The 15,379-nt window shown below is 44.0% G+C and overlaps 1 protein-coding gene and 1 long non-coding RNA gene across 8 annotated transcripts in view; both read left to right on the top strand.

Annotated features, from left to right (window-relative positions):
- LOC148404287 (leucine-rich repeat and immunoglobulin-like domain-containing nogo receptor-interacting protein 2) overlaps positions 1-15,379 on the top strand; it is a 300,384-nt gene that overhangs the window by 117,966 nt on the left and 167,039 nt on the right. The window contains exon 1 of one of the 7 annotated variants that reach the window (XM_088384362.1): positions 2,357-2,451. The exons of 5 other annotated variants lie outside the window; for them this stretch is intronic. The gene's annotated coding sequence lies outside the window, so the exon portion shown is untranslated. Of the gene's footprint in view, positions 1-2,356; positions 2,452-15,379 lie in introns of those variants that run through there. One more of the 7 variants, XM_088384336.1, reaches the window with a different exon arrangement.
- On the top strand, positions 2,917-4,618 carry LOC148404288 (uncharacterized). Its single transcript, XR_015860903.1, has 2 exons — positions 2,917-3,128; positions 3,223-4,618. It is a non-coding gene; the product is annotated as an uncharacterized LOC148404288 (long non-coding RNA).

The raw sequence follows: 15,379 nt of genomic DNA, 5'->3' as shown, positions 1-15,379 counted from the left end.
ATTTTCTTTAAACCATAATACTTGCTTGAACTTTGAAAAGATAGCCCTGACTTGAAACCCCAACTTTAAAATGAGAACCTTATCTTGAACCTCTAATCTGACTTGAAATCCTACTTTGAAATACTGAAACACTCGCCCCCATCTTCACTGGAACTCCCCTTTTGATCCAATAATCCTGGTTTGAACCCCTACTTTGAAATAGTAACCCTGATTTGAACACCAAACTGTGGCTTGAAACCCAAGTGTTGAACATGGGTTTTTTTATGGACAAACTGCGATGGGCACAGAAGTCCAATAACTAAACACCATTCGGTTTATGATCAAGGGGGGGTCCACCCAATCACACCTTACAGGTCGCCATGTCATTGCCCACTCAGCAATGACATGGCGGTCATCCTGGAAGGGGGGATCCTCCCATCTGCGGCCCCTTCTTAAGGTTTCTCATGCTTTTTTTTTTTTTTTTTTTTTTAGTTTTTCCTTTCCCTTCTGGCAGTTAAGATCAGCGTATGTCGTTAATGTGTGTCAACTGTGGACATGTGAAGCTCTTTGAGCTATTTCTGTGAATAAGGGATATAAGTATAAATAGATTTGACCCAAATGCCATTTCATGTTGTCTGCACATAATTTGCTTCTAGTCAAATGACAGTCAGATTTGATTTTAATACAGCTTTTATGATGTCACATCGTTTGGCCCGCAAAACGATGAATTCAATATCTATTATTTCCTTAGGGGTAAAATAGTTTTGGGGTTCTACCTTTAAGTTCAACAACACTAATATCCCAGCAAGTGCGTATGTAAATAAAACACACACCGCCTTATATCCACTCATATCGTTTGTCACGTTTTTCACACCAAGGAGCGGGCATGGTGGCAGGTTGTCAGTACAATGAGATTGATCAACCATGAGCCCATGTGAAAAAACTCTGTCCACCACGTGCTTGTTCTAGCAGGCGAACAGATGCTTGGATGCACAAACGTTGGCCAACTCCTCCACTTAGGCGATCGGCATGAATAAATCCGATGAGTAAGACGTTTTTTTTTTTTTTTTTTTTTTTTTTTAATGCCACTTTACATCCTGTAATTGCATTCATAACTCATTGCCGAGCGGTTTTCGTCCCACACATTGTGATCAACCTGATGTTAATGTTCATGCTTGGCTTAATGTGTCAACAATTGTCATTTGTGTGTGGTTCGAAATGTGAAGCAGTGATATTATTTTAGCCTTAATTTTAGATACTACATTTGACAGAAATAAAGTGACGTTTAGAAAGCTCCACCACACTCACACACAATTTGGTTTCTTTAGCTAAATGCATCCCCAGAAGCCAGTTCCAGTAAGACATGCCTACAAAATTTCAATGTATCATGATAATTTTTAGCATTTGTGGTGTCGCGACACAGTGGTCGCAAAGTTTGATGATTTTGACTTGACTTTGCAAGGTCAGGACAAATGTTGGGGGCACTCTGTAATTTATTGAAAATTCAGCCCCTGAAGCCAGTTTTGCTTGACATCATGATATTTGGTAGGCGTGCTGATCATAAGTAGACCCACAAAAAAGTATAAAGAGCCATGCTCGGAACTGTACACAAAGTCAGCCATTTCGATTTGAGTGGCCATTTTAGGATCACTTTAATTTTTCAAAGGCTCCCTTGTACAAGGGAGTTTCTCGATTTGCTAGCAAATTGGAACCATATACTAAAGAGATTGGCGATGTGAAATTAATGTATGAATTGGAATATTTTCACTTGTTGCCATTGCGTGTGGGGAGAATCATGGAGGTGAAATTTGACTCGCCGTAAACCCCAAACTCAATTCAGCTCCACGAGGTCAAAAATCCCTAAAGCTGGTGAAAATGCCTGTTTTCTAAACATAGCACTCCCACAAAATTGATGTTGCACCCCTTTAAAAGTTGGAATAATTGAGCCCCTGCCACCAGTTTTTGTCCAAATAACATGACATTGGATGGACATGGCTATCATAACTAGGCGAACAAAACAGTCTTAATGACCTGTGCATGAAATAATCAGGAAGTCGACAATTTTGGTTTGTAGCAGGCATTTCAGGTGAATTCTTGGGCTCATGCTTTGGAACTTTCCACCATGGAATTTGCTTAAATTAGCCCCTATAAGAGGCAGGCGAATTAGAAAACATATTTCCTCGACTTATCCAATGTGGGTAGAGCATGCCATCAAAGTTTCATCAATTGCAGGATTTGTCGTGAAAACGAGTCCATTATCACTGCTTTCAGCTTTATTATTAATAATAGACGAGTGCTGCTATGATGGAATCAGATTAGTCTTTGTCCTTTTTACTGTGTGAGCTATTTCCATTTCTGCTGGGGTCACTGGTCGGGCCAGCTGTCCCTCCTTGAAGAACCTCAAACACAAAAGGCGGACAATACGACAAAACGTTTTTGTCGCTAAAGATAACATCACAGCTGCTGTCAAAGGTATTTGCCCTCATTCAAATAGTTTTCCCTCTGTTCATTTGTTTTTCATTTCCTGTGACGCTCTTCAAACACACAGGAGTCAGTCTGTTTTTTTTATCCATTAGTCCCCCCAGCATCAATTTATGCAGTATTTTCCTTCCTATCATGACTTTCATCTCCAGCAGCTTTAAGTCATTGCAATAGCCTGCCTTTTTTGAGACTGTAACCTTAAATGAAGTGTGACTGTGTAGACATAATGGTAATTGTAATTTTTGTGTTTTTTAGTATATTATCTCATACTAAACTCAATTTCCTCTGGGATCAGTGAAGTCAGGAATATTCTGAAACAGATGAACTATTCACAAAATAATATTTTACAGTCAATATTTTGTTCAGACTGTTCCAACACTTTGTTGCATGTTTGCATGTGCCTGCATTGTGGTCAGAGATCAGAGACATTGATCATTTTCCTAAGTAAAAGAAGGACAAACATCGGTGCCCTTTGCTAAAATATTTTAGCTGTTTTAAAATTCTAGCAATTTGCAGTTCTTGCTGCCTTTGTTGTTTAAGCAAAGGAAAATCATTTTTTCCATTGTGTCCTCTTAAAACTTCTTCGGCTTGCTCAAGATTGTGATTTTGGGTATATACGGTTAACACCCCTGGTTGGCAGTACTGACACACAACATGACCGCAGAACGGTATGAAAAGCGAGCCAAGTTCTCTGTTCACAGTATTTTTCTATGCAAAATTGTTAATGGCTGCTGCGTTATGCTCTTTTTATTATGGCTGAAGATTGACTGTAATCGAGGAAATGTACTCTGGGCACCAAAACACCCGCTCAGTCAACATGGAGCACTTACTCAGCAATTACTGACAGTCCAGCAGGGCTCTTCAGGCATCTTCTTTGCACAGGAGTGAGCAAGAGAAGCGCTTTCAAGGTTTGAGAGATAATTATAGATTATTATAAGAAAACGCCAGGATGGGGCAGGGTCGCATCCAAGTGCTACTTGGTGGTTAATTCGGGGGGTCAATGAGAAGGTTGTGTTGACCAGTTTATTGTCTGCTCTATTTGTGTCAGTGTGAATTTATTCTTAATTCATGAATTGATGAATTAGTTCATAATTATTAATTGAATTTTTTTATTATTAATTTGTGTTAATAATGTACAATTACTGTACAGCACTTTGCATGCAGCAATGATTGTTTTAAAGTGCTCTTCAGATAAGGCTACACGTTCAGCAAATGGATGGATATTAGTTATTGGTAACCAATGTACTTTATACATAAACTCTATACAGTACTTTTACATATGTACTTTTTCATGACAATATTAACAATAACAGTAATAATACATTATTAATGACAATATTTGACCCTAGAAAATGTTACATCTCATCATCAAGACCTTCCTCTTCTTAATACTTCTCCAAAATGTTGGCTTTTGAATTGATGTATAGGCCTTTTCACATCGCATTGAGCAGAGCGCAGCGCGTTGGCGTCAAACCCATACATTGTGTGTGTGGTAAGGAGTGGAGAACATGGAATGGATGGGCGGTGTGGCAGAAGGTGCCCTGAATAGGAAAATGTTCCATTCGAGAGCGGCGGTGCCGTGATGTCAGACAATTGGAGAGGTGATGGCGGAGCGATTGAGTGTCATTTTGGAGGACTCATTGACAAGTAATGGCTTGATTAAACTATCCAAGTTACTTGGTTAATGAGGTTCATCTTGTCTTTTCGTGTATGTAACAGTAGTTTTCTTTTTTTAGGACAATGTGGCAACCATTACGTTTTTTCTGTTCCTCGCATCTTCCTGCTTATTCTTAAGGCTTTTTTTCCTCCAACAGTGACGACGGATACATCTTGTTGAGGTGTGGTCTAACTGCTGACTTATATATGATTATATAAATTTGTGGATATAACCAGGGGCAAAATCTCAGTTTTTACTTCCTGTTAGGCTGCTGTTAGCGCTTCCAAATATGGGCACGTTGGAAACCAGTCATTGTGTTGCACGTGACTCCTTCACACTGAGCCAGTGCAGTGTAAAACGGTAGTTTGGGCACTCTTTTGGTTCAGTATTCAGTCTGTTCCAAACTTTGCGTCCTCATTGGGGTTGGACCAATCCGGTAGTGATATTGGATATCGATTATATAACCCCCCACCCCTCACCCCCACCCCAGCCCAAAAACAATATCAGATTACATTGGTCTACATCCTAAATCTCCAATTTCCATTCCAGTCCATTCCAGACTCTACTCTTGATGTTTTATTTGTCCTGCCCTCTCTTGTCGCTTTCACATGCTGGATGTAAACAATTTATTCTGAATGTACCCAAGTGAATTTGAACTGGCATTTTGCAGGGTGAAATTTGTTTTTACTGACTTTATTAGGGTTATTCCTCAGGGTCATTTCATTTTGTATATTTTGTATTCAAATGCAGTATATTCTCAAATTGTATGGAACACAAATGTTTGGAATATTTTCTTATATCTACTGTTGCTGACTAGTGTTTGTTTTAATTTTATCACTTGATCAAGTCTCTTCTAACATTTCATACGGAAAAGTAAATAATAGCATATATCATTCCTGTTGAAATGAAACCAGATCAATATTGGTATCTGACAGTACTCAAGGCTGCAATATCGGTATCATATTGGAAGTGAAAAATACATACATCTTCATACAGATGTATTAAGGCTTTTTGTTGTCCTTGAGTGCTTAATCTTTAACCACCCTCTCTCTCAGAAAAGATATTTTGGATATCACCCAGCAGTAAGTTATGGCTTGCTTTATACATTAATTTTAGTTTTAAATTCCACTTTTAGGGTTGAAGAGGTCATTTAAGGAATATTGTGGATTTTAAGTGTCCTTCAATGATCAAATTGACCTTGAGATCTGGTCCAATTTGTACCAAATTGAAACAAGGTGTCATCACTGTGTGTGTGCAAGGCATTTGCGTGAAACTTGATTTGCCCTGAAACACAAAACTCTCAATCAGATGTCCAGACTTTGTTTTTCCTTGTTGGTTTCTAGTCTTCTGCTCATTATTTGAGCTCCTCTCCTTGTTTCAACGTTGAAACTTGTATGGTGTATCTTTTTTCAGTGTTTACAATAAATGTTGATCTCTTCAGTTTTTGCCTTTTGCATCCAATAAGTGGCACAACAAATGGTGTGTTGAGACAGAGAAGAATGATGGGATTGGGTATGAATGCAAGTGCCCCCAAAAGGACTTGTATTTACTTTGCAAATAAGAGACGTCCTCTGCCGGAAGCCAAGGAGGGGGGAACAGATGATGTCCATGTGTAGTGACAATGTCCACACAGGAACGCCGGACGGATGGCTCGGTAAGAACGTGGGACCTTGCCATGGGGGTGGTCTTTGTTAGACGCATCCTAAAAGCTCTTTTTTTCCTAATGTTTTTGGAAGGCCCTTACGCGGGATCATCCTAATGAGTGTATGGGGACTCGTATTAGGGAGACGGAAAAGATATGTGGCATTTTGCTCTTGCCAGGAGGTCCCGTGGACGCAAATGCTCCTCTGGGTCAGAGTTTGAATAATCTACATGTTTTATCTGTGTGGCATCCTCACGGTAATGTCCCTTCTTTGTAGCTTTTCAAATTGAGTTTTGACGACCCCTCGTAGGTGATTATTGCCAGTAAATTATTTTTCTTGAAAGATCTTATGTTTGTTCAACAAATAAGTGATTGTTAGGAATGTCAAAAAAACAACTTTAATTTCCTGTACAGTCAATCCAGGTGAATTAGACTGCTGTAGAAACTGCAATTGTACAGAAAATTAACAACGATGAAGTAGACAAAACTTTTATATGAGCTTTTATCCGATGACAACAAGCTAGTCGCTGATCACTAGATTTTAGTGACAGTAATGATTCTACTTTTATCTGCCTGAAGGAGCTGCTAGAAAGTAAACAGGACAAAGCTAAAGACAAAATCTTTTGTTACAAGGTTCCTTAAAGTGACAATGTGTTGAGTGTCAGTGATCCTAGTGGCTTTAGCTGACTAAATAGGCTGCTGTGGAAATTAAAACCATAAGCATACGAGTATGTTGTTAGAACTGGATATCAAATGGTGTCCAATTGTACTGATGCCAAGAACGCTTACTTTGCAGTAACTGTTTGCAAGTGACCATATCAACACAGCTAATTTGTAGCTAATTAAACGCCATGAGCTAATCAAACCCAGAAAGGGAAAGCTAGAAATTCTGCCTGAAGCTCAGATTTATTCGCTTATGCTGCCAAACATGATTGCCACACTCTGACTGTAGATTTAGAATATTTGCATAACTTTTCTTAAGTTACAAACAGTAATCCTCCACATTTTGTTTAGAAAGCACAGGCAGTACCACTCTGGAGCTTGGGCTTATCTTAAAGAGAACCTATTTGCTTTTAAACTGCCATTGAAATTTGTTAAAGAAACCCAATTTCCTCCTCAAGGCTAAATCTGTCCTCCCTGCCTCTGGGTTAACATTGAGAATGTGCTGGGTGTCATCCTGATCTTTATTTTAATGAGGCGTAATGAGCTGCGTCCTTTTAATTAGTTCTCCCTTAACGTGAAAGGATGTCAATTGAGCTGTTGATCGATGGGGCGGCGATGCGTCCTCTCACTTACCTCCAGGGGGCTGGAAGTATCTTTGTGTTTGACTCACACAACAGTGCCACGACCTTTTGGAGTAAACAATTCACTTATGTGGGTTTGTGTGAGTTTATGCTGAGGAGAATGCCAAGGAGACATACGTCGCTGTTATTGGCAAGAGGAAATTGCATAATTTTATGATTGATGATTGGCTTCGTCCAATTTGATGCACTGGCTCTTGTGTCACTTGAAAGTTAGCTGCCTTAACGGGTGTTAGAACTGAAAGTGAACGGGACAAAAACAAAGGAACAAGGCAAAGGTAGCTGGAATTGGCAAACAAAACTGTCTTTGAGGTAAGATTAGATAATCTACAAGGTAACAAATGATAACGTCAATATGTTTTTACTGCTTAAATGGGCTTCTGCTGAAATTGAAAATAAACAGGAAATCTAACACAGGGTAAATAAAAATGTCTTTGATAGCAAGTATTCAGGCTTGTTGTCAGGTGTATATTGCAAACTGAAATCAAACTGGACAAAGCTAACAGCAATGCGTAAGCAAAACAATCCATCCATCCATCCATCTTCTTCCGCTTATCCGGGGTTGGGTCGCGGGGGCAGCAGCTTTAGGAGGGACTCCCAGACTTCCCTCTCCCCAGCCACTTCATCCAGCTCATCCCGGGGGATCCCAAGGCGTTCCCAGGCCAGCTGAGAGACATAGTCTCTCCAGCGCGTCCTGGGTCGTTCCCGGGGTGTCCTATCGGTGGGAGATGCCCGGAACACCTCCCCAGGGAGGCGTCCAGGAGGCATCCTGATAAGATGCCCAAGCCACCTCATCTGGCTCCTCTCAACGTGGAGGAGTAGCGACTCTACTCCGAGTCTTTCCCGGATGACCGAGCTTCTCACCCTATCTCTAAGGGAGAGCCCGGACATCCTGCGGGGAAAACTCATTTCGGCCTCTTGTATCCGGGATCTCGTTCTTTCGGTCACGACCCATAGCTCGTGACCATAGGTGAGGGTAGGAGCGTAAATCGACCGGTAAATTGGGAGCTTTGCCTTTTGGCTCAGCTCTCTCTTCACCACAACGGACCGGTACAGGGTCCGCATTACTGCCGACGCTGCACCGATCCGCCTGTCGATCTCGCGCTCCATCCTCCCCTCACTCGTGAACAAGACTCCAAGATACTTGAACTCCTCCACTTGGGGCAGGATCTCATCCCCGATCCGGAGAGGGCATTCCACCCTTTTCCGATCGAGGACCATGGACTCGGGTTTGGAGGTGCTGACCCTCATCCCGACCGCTTCACACTCGGCTGCGAACCGTTCCAGCGAGAGCCGGAGATCACGGCCTGAAGAAGCCAACAGCACCACGTCATCTGCAAAAAGCAGAGACGCGATGCTGAGGTCCCCAAACCGGACCCCCTCAACGCATCGGCTGCGCCTAGAAATTCTGTCCATAAAAATTATGAACAGAATCAGTGACAAAGGGCAGCCTTGACGGAGTCCAACTCTCACTGGGAACGAATCCGACTTACTGCCGGAAATGCGGACCAGACTCTGGCATCGGTGATACAGGGACCAAACCGCCCTTATCAGTTGGCTCGGCACCCCGTACTCCCGAAGCACCCTCCACAGAACCTCCCGAGGGACACGGTCGAACGCCTTCTCCAAGTCCACAAAACACATGTGGACTGGTTGGGCGAACTCCCATGCACCCTCAAGGATCCTGCCAAGGGTGTAGAGCTGGTCCACTGTTCCACGGCCAGGACGAAAGCCACACTGCTCCTCCTGATTCCGAGGTTCGACCTCTCGACGGACCCTCCTCTCCAGCACCCCTGAATAGACCTTACCAGGGAGGCTGAGGAGTGTGATTCCCCTGTAATTGGAACACACCCTCCGGTCCCCCTTCTTAAGGAGGGGAACCACCACCCCAGTCTGCCAATCCAGAGGCACTGTCCCCGATGTCCACGCAACGTTGTAGAGGCGTGTCAGCCACGACAGCCCCACAACATCCAGAGCCTTTAAGAACTCCGGGCGGATCTCATCCACCCCTGGGGACTTGCCACCGAGGAGTTTTTTAACTACCTCAGTGACTTCGACCCCAGGGATTGGAGAATCCGCCTCAGAGTCTCCAGGCCCTGCTTCCTCAATGGAAGGCGTGTAGGTGGAATTGAGGAGGTCTTCGAAGTACTCTCCCCACCGACTCACGACGTCCCGAGTCGAGGTCAGCAGCACGCCATCCCCACTGTAAACAGTGTTGACGTTGCACTGCTTCCCCCTCCTGAGACGCCGGATGGTGGACCAGAATTTCCTCGAAGCCGTCCGAAAGTCATTCTCCATGACCTCACCAAACTCCTCCCACGCCTGGGTTTTTGCCTCAGCAACCGCCAAAGCCGCGTTCCGCTTGGCCATCCGGTACCTGTCAGCTGCCTCCGGAGTCCCGCAGGCCAAAACGGCCCGATAGGACTCCTTCTTCAGCTTGACAGCATCCCTTACCGCCGGTGTCCACCAGCGGGTTCGGGGATTGCCGCCGCGACAGGCACCAACGACCTTACGGCCACAGCTCCGGTCGGCCGCCTCAACAATGGAGGCGCGGAACATGGTCCACTCAGACTCAATGTCCCCCGCCTCCCCCGTGGGAAAAGCTCTGCCGGAGGTGGGAGTTGAAGCTCTTCCTGACAGGAGATTCTGCCAGACGTTCCCAGCAGACCCTCACAGAGTGTTTGGGTCTGCCAGGTCGGACCGGCATCTTCCCCCACCATCGGAGCCAACCCACCACCAGGTGGTGATCAGTTGACAGCTCCGCCCCTCTCTTCACCCGAGTGTCCAAAACATGCGGCCGCAAATCCGATGACACGACTACAAAGTCGATCATCGAACTGCGGCCTAGGGTGTCCTGGTGCCAAGTGCACACATGGACACCCATATGCTTGAACATGGTGTTCATTATTGAAAATCCATGTCGAGCACAGAAGTCCAACAATAGAACACCGCTCGGGTTCAGATCGGGGGGGCCGTTCCTCCCAGTCATTGCTCACGTGAGCATTGAAGTCACCCAGTAGAACGATGGAGTCCCCAGAAGGAGCGCTCTCCAGCACTTCCTCCAGGAACCCCAAGAAGGGTGGGTACTCTGAGCTGCCGTTTGGTGCATAGACACAAACAACAGTCAGGACCCGTCCCCCCACCCGAAGGCGGAGGGAGGCTACCCTCTCGTTCACCGGGGTGAACCCCAATGTGCAGGCGCCCAGCCGGAAGGCAATAAGTATACCCACACCTGCTCGACGCCTCTCACCGTGGGCAACTCTAGAGTGGAAGAGAGTCCAGCCCCTCTCGAGAGGGCTTGTACCGGAACCCAAACTGTGCGTGGAGGCTAGTCCGACTATATCTAGTCGGAATTTTTCTGCCTCGCACACCAGCTCGGGCTCCTTTCCAGCCAGAGAGGTGACATTCCATGTCCCAAGAGCCAGCTTCTGCAGCCGGGGATCAGACCGCCAAGGTCCCTGCCTTTGGCTGCCGCCTAGCTCACATTGCACCCGACCCCTTCGGGCCCTCCCACAGGTGGTGAGCCCATGGGAAGGGGGACCCACGTTTCCTTTTCGGGCTATGCCCGGCCGGGCCCCATGGGCGAAGGCCCGGCCACCAGACGCTCGCCTTCGAGCCCTGCCTCCAGGCCTGGCTCCAGAGGGAGGCCCCGGTGACCCGCGTCCGGGCGAGGGAAAACGAAGTCCATTCATTTCAATCGTCATAAGGGGCTTCTGTGAGCGGTGCTTTGTCTGGCCCCTCACCTAGAACCCGTTTGCCATGGGTGACCCTACCAGGGGCATGAAGCCCCCGACAACATGGCTCCTAGGATCATAAGGGCACGCAAACCCCTCCACCACGATAAGGTGACGACTCACGGAGGGGAGCAAAACAATTTAATACAAAAAAAAAAGTGACAAATAGTGTCAGAGGAATCTTGCTACTTTTAGCTGCTTAAACGGGCTGCTGAGTGTATCAGATGTATAACAGTGAAATGTAAACGGGACAAAGCTAACAGTATGAACAAAGCAGTTTTCGATGACAAGCAGATAAGTGACGACACGTATTGTATCACAAGAATATTGCTGCTTTTAGCTGCCTAAAAGGGGTGCTCAACTGTATAACGAATGCAATAAAGCTAAGAGGAAGAGCTAAACCAAACGGTATTTAATAACAAGATAAGTGACAATACGTATTGGGCCACAGGAATCTTGCTGCTTTTAGCTGCCTAAACGATCTCCTGTAGAAATCGATAGTAAACACGACAAAATTAAACGGAGGATGAACTTGACTTTTCTTGACAACAAGATAACGACAAGTGATTAGACGTTCTGTGTCACAGGGACCTTTGTACTTATGGCTGCTTAAATGGGCTGCTGTGGAAATTGATAGGAAACAGCACAATGTAATGGCAAACAATAAAAAGAAGGTTTTTGTGCAAAGGTCCTAGTTGATGAGCCAGAGGTCTAATTTCAATCTGAGGTCAAATCATCAAATTTTCAGTCAATTTGATGAACAGCAGAGTCATAAAGCTACTGAAATAAAATAAATAAATAAATACATAAACGAGCGCCAAGCTTCATTGGACACTTTCCAGTACAAACAAGGACATTGTAGCAAGACTTTCTCGCGGCTGATGAGCTGTGACGATGGGCTCTGTTTACATCAGGCTGTGGGTCAGCAGCATATTCCAGCCCCAGTGTAATGTTAATAACAAGATGAGGCCTGGAGTCCCTCAAGCATTCAATGTATGATATTGAATTTGTGAATCATTTCCTCATTTACATTCTTATTGAGAGCTTATAGAGATGCATGCTTTCACTTAAAAGAGCTCAGAGACGCAGCAGAAAATCACAATATTGGAGCGAACCGAAAAGAGAATGCTTTTGACATGGTCTTGGTTGATTTGGTTTTCATTTGGACTTTGCTTTGTTTTCCTTGTGTCTCTTTTGGTCGAAGTCATGTTTTCCTCGTGTTCCTTTTCTTCAATCACTGTCTCGTTGGGTTGTTGTCTCATCAGCCCTGATCCTCGCGTCTTTCTATCAGCTCCCTCAGCCACTTGTGCCTTGTCCAGTTTGTGAACGTCTCCTAAGTTTGTCTATATTTAGTACCCTGCTTTATGTTCAGTCTTTGTTGGGCTATTGTGTTGCTGTCACTATGTCCAGTCATTGTTAATTGTCTCGAGGTTTTGTTACGTAGTGTTTTGTTGTTACTTTGAGTTCAGATTTTTTCCATGTTGATTTTTTTTTTTTTATTATCCCAGTACCTTGTTTTGCTATTCTCTTTCCTTTATAATAAATTACCTCTTACTTGTACTCTTGTCTCACTTCCCTGCATTTGGATCCGCAATCCTGCCACAAACCTGACAGCTTTATTCCTGTGGTGAGTGACATGAATATAATGTGTTTTGTTGTTGGTAGAAAGTAACAAGCGGAAATGCGTCCTTATTTGTTACCCATCGCGTTTAGCTTTGTCTCGTTCAATCTCGACTTCTACAGCTGCCCATTTAAGCAGCTAAAAGCATGACCGTTTTCTGCAACACTCGTGCTGCCATTCAGTCTACTTGTTTTCTCTTTGTTTACTTTCACTTTCAATAGTAGCCTATTTTGATAGCTAAAAGCTTTAACTGTAAGATTTTCAATTACTCTATATGTGTTGTTGCTTTTATAGCTGCAAGACAGTTTTGTTAATCCTTTGTCCCGTTGGCTTTGTCTTGTTCCTGTACAATTACAACAACAGCAAATTTAGGAAGCAGAAAGATTTCTGTGACATTGTGTGATGTTTATGACTGTGTTGTTCAGCCTTTATTGCTGATCTTGCCTCAGATGTCCAATAAATGAGAGGCAAATAAACAAACCCCTAACGGAAAAAAAATACAGCGTTTCCATGCGAGTTCGGCATTCATATTCATGAAACCTCCATTAAAGTACAACAAGCCGTTGTGCGCGGTGGCACTGCACTGCCGATGACACAGGGGCAGCCTGGCCCGATGACTTGATGACTGGCAGCCGAATGCCACTGTGTGATTAGCCTCTGCGCTTGAATGCTTGGATGCAGGCGACACTGGCAGAGGAAATCGCCACTGTTTTTGTTGTCTGTGTTTTGGGTCGGAAAATGCTGTACACTTACCGTCTTTGCAGAACCAGCTCAAATGTGCAAATGCCTCATTTTGGAGCAGAGGAGGGACTTGGTTGCAAGTGTAATTTTTGTCATTTAGCTTGTTTTAGGTAGCAGTAGCTGACAATATATTCGTCAAAAGTGCAGTTGTAATTGTTTTAGGACTCGTCAAGAGGATTGGACCCCTCTTTGGAATCCGTTTACTACTTGGGAGCATAACTGTGCATCTTCTGATCCTAGAAAGAGTAACAAGGTCCTAATAATTACAGCGAAAAAAAAACTGGTTTTTGCCTCTCTTTTTTGCTTGAATTCCTTAAATATTCCGTAAATACATATATGCACAGAAAACCCAATGACGCTCATTTGGGTGACTTGTTTATGTAGTGTATTCGATTGACTATATATTAGGAAGGAAAAAAAATATTTAATGAAACAAAATTATCAAAAAAAAGTATAATAATTCTAATAAAACTCAATGATGCTCATTTGGGTGACTTGTCGTGTATTCGATTAAAAAGGAAACATTTAATTTGGATTTGTTCTCTGTTTCACAATGTCCTAACTTCATTGGAATAGGGGTTGACATCAAAGCACTTAAAAAAAAAAAATGTTACATGTTACCCAACCTTAGAGTCAAACCATGCATCATGTGTTGTACATTTGAGCCAATTATAGGAATCTCAGACAGGAAGCTTTTTGAATTTTCAGAAGAGTTGGCGTGACATAGCAACATGACAAGCCGCTTGGCTTCGCTGGGAAGTGCCAACCCGACCAGTTGGTAGGAAGCGGTGCTCGCTCGACAATGAGATGCAGGCAGTAGTGTGCTGGCGCCTCAACAGTCAAGCTTGAGCCAGCCTTGTGCACAAGATGCACTAGTTGGAATCTTTAGGCCTACTGTGCATACATTCACAAACATAAAGAGCTTATTTTTCAGGTTGGACCACTGGATTTCAAATTGTGATTGAAATGATGTGTGTGCGTGTGTGTGTGTGCGTACACGTGCGTATATGTATAGTTGAGCAGTTTTCCCGCCATAGTATGTGTATTTATGGTGTTTTTTTTAGTCCGTGTGTTGTTGTGCATTTCTTATGATTATGATGATATTATGATGTTTTAGTACTGCTTATGTCCGTGATTGGTCGAGTGTGGTCCGGGTTTGGTAACATACAGTAATTGTGGTGCTTTAGCTATGTCATTTATTCACAGCAGGTGTGTGAAAATAGTGTGCCTTGTTGTCACTTGGCTTCCATGCATGATAAATAGTGTGCAGCGTTAATGGCCCCGGTATAAATAAATGAATGTAGCTTGGATTGGAGTCTGCGTGGTGGGTGGGAGGCAAAGGAGAGGGAAAGTCTTTCCTCGAGACATCACATTTAATTGTGGTTTACATTGTTATTGAGTCACACTTCTGGGCAAGTTATTTGCGTAACAGTGGGGATTTAGACGACACTGGAAATGCTATGTTCCTATGAGATACAATCAGTGCGCACATACACGCACATAGTCTATAATGACAACAAAAATCCCAAATTACTAATGCAATGATTTTGAAGAGGTGGTTTCTCCAACTTTTCATACATACCCCTGAAGTAAAGAAGTCCGGCGGTGGACAAAGTCGGCGCCAGGCAGGGAGCTTCATTGCAGCTGGGCGACGCGGCCGGGAGGTCCTCCTGGCTGCCTCACAGGGAGTGGCTGGATAATGCGGTTGGCGACTGACTTAACCTTTTGGCTGTGACACAGAGGCCCATGTCTGGCTGATAAGAAGCTGAATTTGTTCTGCTAATTTTGTCTTTTTATCCGTCGGACGCTTATTCTGCCTTGACAAGACCCAGGAGCGAGCGGGAGTAGTGTTTGTTTGCCTTTCTATGAGCTGTAACAACTTGAGTGTTGCTAAACGTCCGAAAACTAATCGCCAAGACCAATCGCCACCATAATTCACAAGCACATTCCTCCTCTTGTCTCCTTCAATCTGTACAAATAATTTAAAGAATGATCAGCGCAATAGTTTTGAGTTTGTGAGGTCCATGGTACGTCCTCATCTTCTGATTCCCGTCGTTGACTTAGCGGCACTTGTGACCCACAACAAAATAGTTGTCACTCAAGTTTTATCATTTATGATCGTGGAATGTGTGTTTACTTACATTCACAGATTTCCTCAAATTTTTCGGCTCTTTCCTCACATAAACACTGTTGGAATATGATAACCTGCTTGACAAGCGAGCG

The sequence above is a fragment of the Syngnathus floridae genome, chromosome 1, assembly GCF_059516105.1.
Source record: "Syngnathus floridae isolate MCC-2025c chromosome 1, RoL_Sflo_1.0, whole genome shotgun sequence".
NCBI classification, from domain to species: domain Eukaryota; kingdom Metazoa; phylum Chordata; class Actinopteri; order Syngnathiformes; family Syngnathidae; genus Syngnathus; species Syngnathus floridae.
The sequence above is the reverse complement of the archived record's forward strand: the minus strand, read 5'-3'. Positions and strand labels throughout refer to the sequence as shown.